We start from the raw sequence: 10439 nt of genomic DNA, 5'->3' as shown, positions 1-10439 counted from the left end.
TGTCCCCTCTAACACTTCTCTGTCCTTATTATAGCTATGCTTGTGGCCATGAGATTGTATCCTGTGGTTTTGATTTCCCTTTCCATGATGACATTATGTAGAGTGCCATTTTATGGCTTTATTGACCTTATTTATATTTCTTTAGATAACTGTTGTAAGTTCTTGATTATAGTGTCATGGTACAGTGTGTTGAGTTGCTGCCTAAGATGCATCATCACGTATGAGTGGTGGGTAGAGTCCCTCTTGGTTCATGTCTCATCCAACTCCCTGCTAGTGTACCTGAGAACGGAGCAGAAGGTGACTCAAGTATCTGGGTTCCAGTCATACACATGGGATCATTGAATGGAGGGTAGGCTCCTGGCTTTAGCCTAACCCAATCCTATTTGTGGCAACCATTTGGGTAGTAAACCAGCAGATGAAAGATCTCTCACTTTCTTGCACTCTCCCTTCCCCAGTTACTCTGCCTTCCAAATAAATAAAAGAATATTTTGGCCCAGTGCAGTAGCCTAGTGGCTGAAGTCCTCATTTGCATGTGCCAGGATCCCATATGGTGCCAGTTCTAATCCTGGCAGCCCTGCTTCCCATCTAGTTCACTGCTTGTGGCCGGGGAGGGCAGTGGAGAACAGTCCAAAGCTTTGGGACCCTACACCTTAATGGGAGACTCAGAATAAGCTCCAGGTTCCTGGCTTCGAATCAGCACAGTTGTGGCTGCTTGGGAAGTAAAGCAATGGATGGAGGATCTTCCTCTCTGTCTCTCCTCCTCTTTGTATTATCTGATTTTCCAACAAAAATAAAATATTTAAAATATATAAATAAAATAATCTTTTTTGCCTATTTAAGAATTCTCTTTCTGCCGAACTTTAAGAGTTCTTTCTGTGATTTGAAGATCCTTATCAGGCATGATTTGCAGATATTTTCTACTGTTTGGTGAAGTTCTTCTTCTGTGGTTTGTTTATGTATTTGGAAGTGAGTGACTGAGAAAGAGATCTTCCGTTCACTGGAATGGCCATAAATGGCCATGACAGCTGAAGTGGGCCAGGCTGATGCCACCCACACAGGTTGAAAGAGCCCAAGCACCTGTGTTGTCTGCGGCTACTTTTCCACATGCATTAGCAGAGATCTGGATTCAAAGTGGAACAGTAAGGACTCAAACCACACCTGTATGGGATGCTGGGTTGCAGGTGGTAGCTTAACCCAGCCTCAAGGATGGCTGTTATTGTTTCTTTTTGTTTGAGAGGCAGTGAGACACACACACAAAGATAGTAGCAAGAGGGCTCCGGTGTGCTATTTTGCTCCCCCAATGGCCTGCACTGGCTGGGACGAGGTGAGTCAGGAACCAACAAGTCAGGCTAGCTCTGTCATATGTACGCAGGAACCCAGTTTCTGGAACATCACTGTAGTCGTCCAGGGTCTGTGTTTTCAGGGAGCTGAAGTCAGGAACCCGAGGTCATTGTGGAGCCCAAGTAGTCTGCTGTGGGACTCAGACATCCTAACTAGCGTCTTACCCACCAGGCTCAGTGCCTATCACTTTATCATTGTTTTGATGGTAGCTTTTGCAAAACAGAAGTTTATTTTTGCTAAAATTCAATGTATCAGTTTGCCTGCTGTGCTTTGGTGTCATGGTAAAAAAAAAAAAAAAAACCTTGCATAATTCAAGGTTGTAAAGATTTACTCCTGTATTATGTTCTGAAAGTTTTATAAATTTTAGTCATAACATTTAAGCTTTGATGATTTGCTGTTACCTTCTTACATTCTAATCTGTGACAGTCTGTCTTTACTTACCTACTTGCGTGTGGTTGTCCAGTTGTCTTAGCATCATTTGTGAAAAACTGTTTATTCTCTATGAACTATCTGACTTATCTTATAGAAAATTAACTGCAAGTATGTGGATTTATTTCTGGCCCTTCATTTTATTCTTTTTATCTTTCTTAAATGATAACTTCATTTTATTTTTTATGATGGTTACGTAGTTGAGAGGGATGCATGCCAACATGGACCACCAAATAAGCTGGGAAGGGTCAAGGAATGGGGTAAAGTAGATTGAAACAATTGCCTCAAATCTCCTTTTTTCTTTCTGTATCTGGGAAAAGTACGGAGATAAGAAGAGAGGGCTCCCAGCAGCCCAGCCACATCAGTTACCCGGAAATGAGGGATGGTCACCCAATGTCATCCCAGGGTCTCAGGTGTGGAGCATGTTTGGGGGATACTGCTTAAGTAGTTTTGAGAGTTCTGGGTTGCTGTTGATTTCATTACTCCAAGGTTGAGGAAATCCTTCCAAGATCCATTTGCTGACATAGTCCACCTTAGTCTTGATTTGTCCTCACTGTCAAAACTTGACCAGGAGAGCTGACCAACTTGTTCAACCTTTCATGGTACTGGACATCTTCTGCAGGCTACAAGGAACTGGTTCTCATGCTTCCTGTGAGCATCTGGATATGCTGTCCACTACACAGGCCTCAGCAACCGAGGAGACCTGGTTCTGACACATATCTGACTCTTATGTGTGCCAGGCAGTGTGAGGTCCAGCTCAGTCTATCACTCAGGTGAGCCTACACACACAAGTATTTACAGTCACCTGGTCAGTTCTGTCTCAAACCCCCAGTCATACACAAAGCAGTGGATGCTGTGGCCCAGTCTAACCTTGCCCACCGCTCATACCAGCAGGAACTGCAACCTAATCAAATGACCCCCAGCAACTCCCACCAGGCCCACTCCCAGCTCTGGCTCCTGCGCATGCCAGTGTGTCCTGCATCCCTTTCAGCTCTTGTACATATCAATGACCATGGTTCATACCAACAATTCCAGCTCAGGTCTCCCAGCTGGGAGGGTGTATTGGTTTGGCCTCAAAAGGTCTTCAGGCTTCCCTCTTCTGAACCTCTGGGTCTCAGCCCCCTTGTTTACCAGCAAGTGCAGTAGCCTGGTTGGTGGAAGTCCCCCAGAAGTCACTCCTCATCTGTCATGATCTCCCTCAGCAGTTCTCCCTCCTACACATCCTAGATCTGCTTCCTTGAGCAATCCACAGACCTCCGTGCCCAGCCCTCTGGCAGTGTGCTGTGCCAGCCTGAGGCTCTGCCTGCCTACCGAGGCCCAAACATGCTCGTACATGGGTCCCCAGTCCCTATCTACTGGCGTGTTAGCATTTGTCCCCCACATATTTTTTTAAAAAGGTGATGAATGTGTTGGCACACTGATATGGTTAACATAAATTTGGCATTAACCAGGCCCAGGATGCCTGCCAGCTATTAGCTGCTTTTCGCCTAACAGTGTAAAGGGAAAGGGAAGATTCAAGCCATGTTGGTTTTTGCCAATAAGTATTTTATTGTTAACTCATGATCAAATAAAAGCAACTTTTGAAATAACTGTAAAAGTAAATGGGAAAGTGCTTAAGAACTCAAAAACGCCATCTGCAGCCTAATTGTGTATGGCTAGCTGACTGTCAGTGGTTGGTGAATATATGTTCACATATCGATCAGTACAGTTGTGATTGCATATCCGGTATCATACCATGATGCTGCCTTTGAACCTGCCCCTTATGGGAGGCCCATCATCAGTATTTTTGTGTCTACTTCAGTAATGTAATGGACCATGGCATCATATCATTGCTGACATAGTATAATCTCATAAGCAGTCTTTTTATTATTGAAATCTTTATATACACATTTTACCAACAGGACGTATATGAATCTGAATTTCTGCATTCATAGGTCAAAACCCAGTTTTGTCACCATTTCTCCGTCATTGCTATTCTGATAAGCAAATCATTTCCCCTGCTTTTCTTTGAGGATAACTATAATTGAACACATTTTTGATAGTGTCTTACTTGTATTTTTGTGTGTGAATTACTTGTTTGTAACTGCTGCCTATTTTGTTACCCTCTCATTTTGTTTTTTAGTGTTAAGACTATCAATTTAGGGACCGACCCTGTGGCATAGTTGGTTAAGCCACTGCTTGTGATGTCAGCTTCATATGTCACAGTGCTGGTTCAGGTCCCAACTGTGCTGTTTCTGATCCAGCTTTCTGGTAGCTGTGCAGAAAAAGTACCAGAGGACGGCTCCTGTGGAAGAGCTGGGTGGAGCTGCAGATTCCTGGCCTCAGCCTAGCCCTGCTCACCACTTAAGGCATTTCAGGAGTAAACCAGTAAATGGAAGATCTCTTTCTCTGTCTTTCTGCCTTTCAAATAAGTAAATCTTAAAAACGAACAAAAAAAAAAAAGGACTGATAATCTATAGTATATCTATAGTATGTGTTAGAGGTTTGTTTCTCAGTTTATCATTTGTCTTCACATTTTACTATTTTTTTCTTTTGCTGTTTATCATTTTTACTTTTTTTATAAAGGTGATTGCATTTGTGAATCTTGGCCTTTTTTCTCCTTTTTGTGGTCATGCATGGAAAGTTTAGTTAATGTTTACCGTTTTCTGTTGTTTGTATATTAAATATGTAAATATTTAATCTATTATGATACAACTTTTTAAAGCTACAGAACTTTGTATGCCACACAATGTATTTGAAAATTTGGTGTCATCACAGTGGGTTTTTCCCTTATTTTTCAAAGATGATCTGCTTCAGCTTTTAAGTTCCAGTGAGACAATGCTGGGATAAAAATTAATGGTGAGACAGGATTTTTTTTTATGTGTAGCATATGTACTGTTCTTCCAGGTCTTCATTGGTTGACGCTTCCTCCATCCAGATGTGCACACAGCGTCACGTCCTCAGAAGGGCCTGCTTTGACCAGCTGGGCCCGGAGAGACTCGGGTTCTGCTCAAAGTGCACCCCTACCCTCTGGTTCTATGAGCTGCTCTCTGGAATTTCCTTTCTAGCACTTCACACTGTTTGCATATATCATACTTGTTTGCTGCTCATTGTCCTGTGTTACTACAGGGGACCTGTTGATATTGTTAGCCTTATCAAAGTTTGTGCAAATGAGATTGTGTTGTTAACACTGACTCACTTCCCCCGTGTCTGGGAGGCAGCAGATGAGACAGCTCAAGTACTTGAATTTCTGCCATGCATGTGGGAGACACAGGTGGGATTCATGGCTCCTGCTTTTGGACTGGCCCCACCCTGACTGTTGCAGGCATTTGGAAAGTGAATCAGTGCATAAAAGATATATCTCTGACTCTCTCTCCCTCGTTTGTTCTCTCTTTTCTCCTTCCTCCTCTCTTCTTTCCTCTCCCTTTTCCTTTCCCTGCTTCACCCCTTCTCCCGAGCCTATCAGACCATATAACTTCTGAACAGCATCTCCATGGCTCCCATGCTGTTCTGCACCAGAGCCGAAGTCTTTGATCTTCAAGATCATACCTGGCGTGTACGTGTGTGAATCCAGGCATGCCTCCTTCTTGTAGCTCCTCTTACTCTCCTTCCCTGTTCCCTGAAACTTCCTAAAACCAGCCACACAAACCCCAGCATCATGGCCGTGGCACATGTTCTTACCCCGTGCCTCTGATACTTCCTCCAGGTAGCCCTAACTTCCTCTTTCACTTCTTTATTGCTTTGACTCAGGATGACAGCTGTACAGTATAAAATAGGAACCTGTTAGCCGCCGTCAAGCTGCCTCTCTGCCGTCGTGTTTCACAAGCCCTGCTATACACTCATTTTCTATAACACGCATCCAACAACTGTTATGCTGACTTATTGTTAGACTTCTTCTGGAGTGTAAGTTCAGGGGCTTTGTTCTGGCATGTTGTTTGCACTAAGTAAGCTGAGTAATATTGAGATTAACATATGCGGATTGTGGCAGCAAATTGTAGTAAAAGGAATATGGTTTGTTTAAGGTGGAGATACCAACAGACAAAGATGATTGGGAATATGCAACAGTCGAGAATACTGAGAATGGATCTTTGAGGATGGTTAGTTCTAGGAGTGTAGGATTGGGTGAGATTGGAGTGGGATGAATGGGGAGGCCATGGGAGACTGCTTTTTGTCCTCTTCTGTCCTTTAAGATCTAGTTACTGAAATAATATGAGCGTGTTTGGATTTGTGATTTCTGAGGCTAGCTGGTTACTAAAGAACAGCAATATTGAAGTATTAGATTTTTTTTTGAAGTGTAAAAATGGAAAACCAGTGAGGAATTCCAAGATCAGTTTCTGGATGAAGGTGTGTAGCCAAGGAGAGAAATGGAATGTTGGGGTAGAAAGCTGCCTTTGTTCAGGACACTTCCCTGCCATGCTGCCTTTGCTAAGGTGGCCATTGCTCAGGACACATCCCTGCCATGCTGCCTTTGCTAAGGTGGCCATTGCTCAGGACACATCCCTGCCATGCTGTTTCTCTGACCATGCTGAGCAGAACACAGGCAAGAGCCCACCAAAAACAGGTGACTTTCCAGAGCCCCTAGCCACATGTAACCAGGATGTCAAGGTGTGGTATCATGCACGTACAGAGGAATCTTATAGCCTAGCACTTGTGTTGTGCTGTGGTTGCCCTCTGATCATAGGAGGCAGCATAACAAAAGGCAGTTCCGTGGGAGGCCTGTGCTGATTCCCTGAAGACCAGCTCTCAGGCACACACAGCTGGATGGGCCAAGGAGTCCCCACTCCCAGACTCAGCAGACAGAGAGCAGTGGCTGTCTGGAAGAGGACTCATTGCAAGCTGTGGGGGCCCCTACTCCCCAGCCCTTGAAAGCATTTCCAGGGAGAATGCATAGCAAGCAAGAAAGGTTCACATTATGAAAGCAACCTGAATTTGAATGAGAATCAACAGACATCAGACTGCAAAAGCAGATTCGCGTACACCATTTTTTTAAGGTTAGCAGGTTAAGATAATTTATGTAAGAAAATGTATCCCTTTAAAAAAGTTTATGGTTATGTGAGCTTTGATAGTTGCCTGTGACTTCCTGCCCACCAGCATGATCAAACCACAGCACACCTGTTACATTCATGATGTATTAGTTGTAGGGTTTTTGTTTGTATTTTGGTAGATGCCATTCATAAAACTGAGCAAGTTCCCTACTGCTCCACGTTGCTAGTAAATTCATAATTTAGTATCAATGGCTGTTGACTTTGTCAGGTGCTTTCCTCTGTCATTTGAAATGCTCATAGAATTTTTCTTAAGATGATAAAATGAATTATTTTATTGCTTTAATTTTTTGGCATGTTAAACCAGCCTTTTTTAAAGATTTATTTTTATTTTTTATTGGAAAGGCGGATATACAGAGAGGAGAGACAGAGAGGAAGATCTTCCGTCCAATGATTCACTCCCCAAGTGAGCGCAATGCCGATCCGGGGCCAGGAGCCTCTTCCAGGCCTCCTACGCAGGTGCAGGGTCCCAAAGCTTTGGGCCATCCTCAACTGCTTTCCCAGGCCACAGGCAGGGAGCTGGATGGGAAGCGGGGCCGCCGGGATTAGAACCGGCGCCCATATGGGATCCCAGGCGTGCAAGGCGAGGACCTTAACCACAGCGCCATCACGCCGGGCCCAAACCAGCCTTTTAAAATATATTTTTACTTTAATTTTCTAATGTTAATTAAAGCTTTTTAAATTATATTTGTGTCTATGAATATTATCTTAATTTTTATTTTTATGGTTGTTGGATCCAGGAAAAGGAGGGCTAAGTAAAGGAGTTAGGGAGAACTGGGTGACATTGCGGTGCCCAACCCCTTTAGCTACGTCCCACCGATTTTGATATGTGTTGGTTGGAAGGCAGCACAGGCTTGAAGTGAAGGTTGTAACACCAGTCACATCAGCTGTGATGAAAAAGACAGCTTGTTATTAGAGGTGGGCAGATGACCTGAGTAAAAGCCAATAATAGTGTTTGTAAATCAAGCTGGGGAGATTATGAAGAAAGCAGGGTAATGATCCCAGCACCAAGATGTCCCCTGATGCTTCCAGCTGAAGTTCCTGGTGCCTGGAGATCATGCTTCAGATCCTAAAAGACCAGGGCTAATAAATGAAGGAAATAAATAAAGAAAGAAAATCAGCCACCTGAGACATCAGTAGCAACAGTGAGGCTGTGTGATGGCTAGGGGGCACCAAAGTACAATACCAAGGTTTGCAGACAAGGGAAAAGGTAAGAAAAGCAAGACTCATCAGAAAGTTAACCCCATGCTTCTTGTTGCTTAGCAACGGTCCTGTCCACTGGCACCATCTCTGCCATCTGAGAGTGGGGGTCAGCAGTCGTCCTCTGACTGTCCGCTGCTGGAGGACTTCTAAGACTCAAAAATAGCTTTTCTGATAAGAAATCACATGTTTAAATTCCTCTTGCGATCCAGCAATTTTTTTTTTAAGATTTGTTTATTTTCATCACAAAGTCAGATATACAGAGAGGAGGAGAGACAGAGAGGAAGATCCTCCGTCTGATGATTCACTCCCCAAGTGAGCGCAATGAAGCTGGGAACCAGGAACCTCTTCCGGGTCCCCCACACAGGTGCAGGGTCCCAAAGCCTTGGGCCATCCTCGATTGCTTTCCCAGGCCACAAGCAGGGAGCAGATGGGAAGCAGGGCAGCCAGGACCAGAACCGGCGCCCATATGGGATCCCGGTGTGTTCAAGGCGAGGACCTTAGTTGCTAGGCCACGCAGAAGGGCCCAATCCATCAATTTTTAATATTTTATTCTGTGTTTGGAAAACTAAGCAGAGGTCTCATAAATTACTTAGAAATAGGAGACATCAGGTAAATTGTTCATTTGTAACATAAAGCAAAATTACATGAAATGCACAATGAAAGTTGCATTATTCTCAAGTTGGGAAAGGCAAAGAGAAGTTGAGGGGTGGGCATTTGGCACAGTTGTTAATTTGGGATGCCCACCTCCCTTATTGGAGTGCCAGGGTTCAAGTGCCAGCTCTGTTTTGGATTCCAGCTTCCTGCTGAAGCGCATCCTGGGAGAACAACAGTGATGATGTAAATGCTGTGTCCCTGTCCCCTACGGGAGACTCAGGTTCTTGCTTTGGCCTGGCCCAGTCCCAGCTGTTGCAGGCATTTGGGTAGTGAATGGATGGAAAATCTCTCTGCATTCCAAAAGTAAATACATTTTTCAAGTATTTATATAATTTAAACTCTTTCAAAATCTTGCTGTGGTTTGTGAATCAACTTGATATGTGAAATTTTTAAACTATTGAAACCACAAAGACTCAGTAAATAAATGAGCTGCAGTTTTAAGGTTAACTTTAAGAATTTGTCTGGTATTAATACAATTGATAAGTAAGTAGTATTTGGATACCTTCACAATTCTGAAATAATATAAAAACACTGGTCACTAAACACGCTTTTATTCTTGTCTCCTATTTTGGGGCATTGTAGAATGATACAGGGTGACCAAGTATAGGTGCTTTTGACATTATTTTTACACGTTAAAATCCGTAAAAGTTATAAAGTATACACTCACAGAGAAAAATATTTAGGGAGGTTTTGGTGTAATGTGTTCCAGTTCTCTGGGTAGCAAATAAAAACAGATTATTTCAGTAGGGTAGTTGCTTATGGAATAGTTGAGATGACACTATAATATAGTTACAAAATAACACATCTTGTATGTGACATTTATTTCAGTAGGGTAGTTGCTTATGGAATAGTTGAGATGACACTATAATATAGTTACAAAATAACACATCTTGTATGTGACATTAATGTATGTGGTTTATCACTTTATTAACAAAATCTGATTTTAAGATGGTAAATCCAACATAATATGCATATTAGTTTATTTAATATGCTCCTGAGGGTAATTGTGTTATGAAGTTGAATTAAAATTCTTTTTACATATTATTTATGTATAAGCAAATAGTAAGATTTTAGTGAGGTGTAATAGTGAAGGCAGTTCCTACATAGCAAATCATTATTTGAATGATATAATAGGGGAGTGAAATGCAAATTAGGATTTTCTTTCTGTGTAGTGGTTTTTTTTTTTTTAAGATTTATTTATTTATTGGAAAGTCAGATATACAGAGAGGAGGAGAGACAGAGAGGAAGATCTTCTGTCCGATGAGTCACTCCCCAAGTGAGCGCAATGGCCGATGCTATGCTAATCCAAAGCCAGGATCCAGGAACTTCTTCCGAGTCTCCTGTGCGGGTGCAGGGTCCCAAAGTCTTGGGCCGTCCTCGACTGCTTTCCCAGGCCACAAGCAGGGAGCAGATGGGAAGCAGGGCAGCCGGCTTTAGAACCGGCACCCATATGGGATCCCAGTGTGTTCAAGGCGAGGACCTTAGTTGCTAGGCCATACTGCTGGGCCCCTGTGTAGTGTTTTAACTTACTGCATCCAAGTTAGTTCTTTTAAAAAATAAAATGACTGGAATTTCTACATTTTTGGTATACTCTTAAATTCTTGTAATGCAGAAAGTCTTCTATTTTAAAAGCTAAATTTCTTCAAATCATCATTACTGCTATGTGTTTCCAGGATATTTACTTGTAGGAAGTCTTTACATTAGAAACCTCTCTTTATGTTGATATCTTGTCACCTCTTAAATTACCTGTAGTGTTTCAACTACTGAACAAACACCTGTTCTGGAGCTGTT

Source organism: Ochotona curzoniae, unplaced genomic scaffold, assembly GCF_017591425.1.
Source record: "Ochotona curzoniae isolate NIBS_2020 unplaced genomic scaffold, NIBS_Ocur_1.0 scaffold_3835, whole genome shotgun sequence".
In the NCBI taxonomy this organism is placed as follows: domain Eukaryota; kingdom Metazoa; phylum Chordata; class Mammalia; order Lagomorpha; family Ochotonidae; genus Ochotona; species Ochotona curzoniae.
This window is presented reverse-complemented; position numbering follows the sequence as displayed.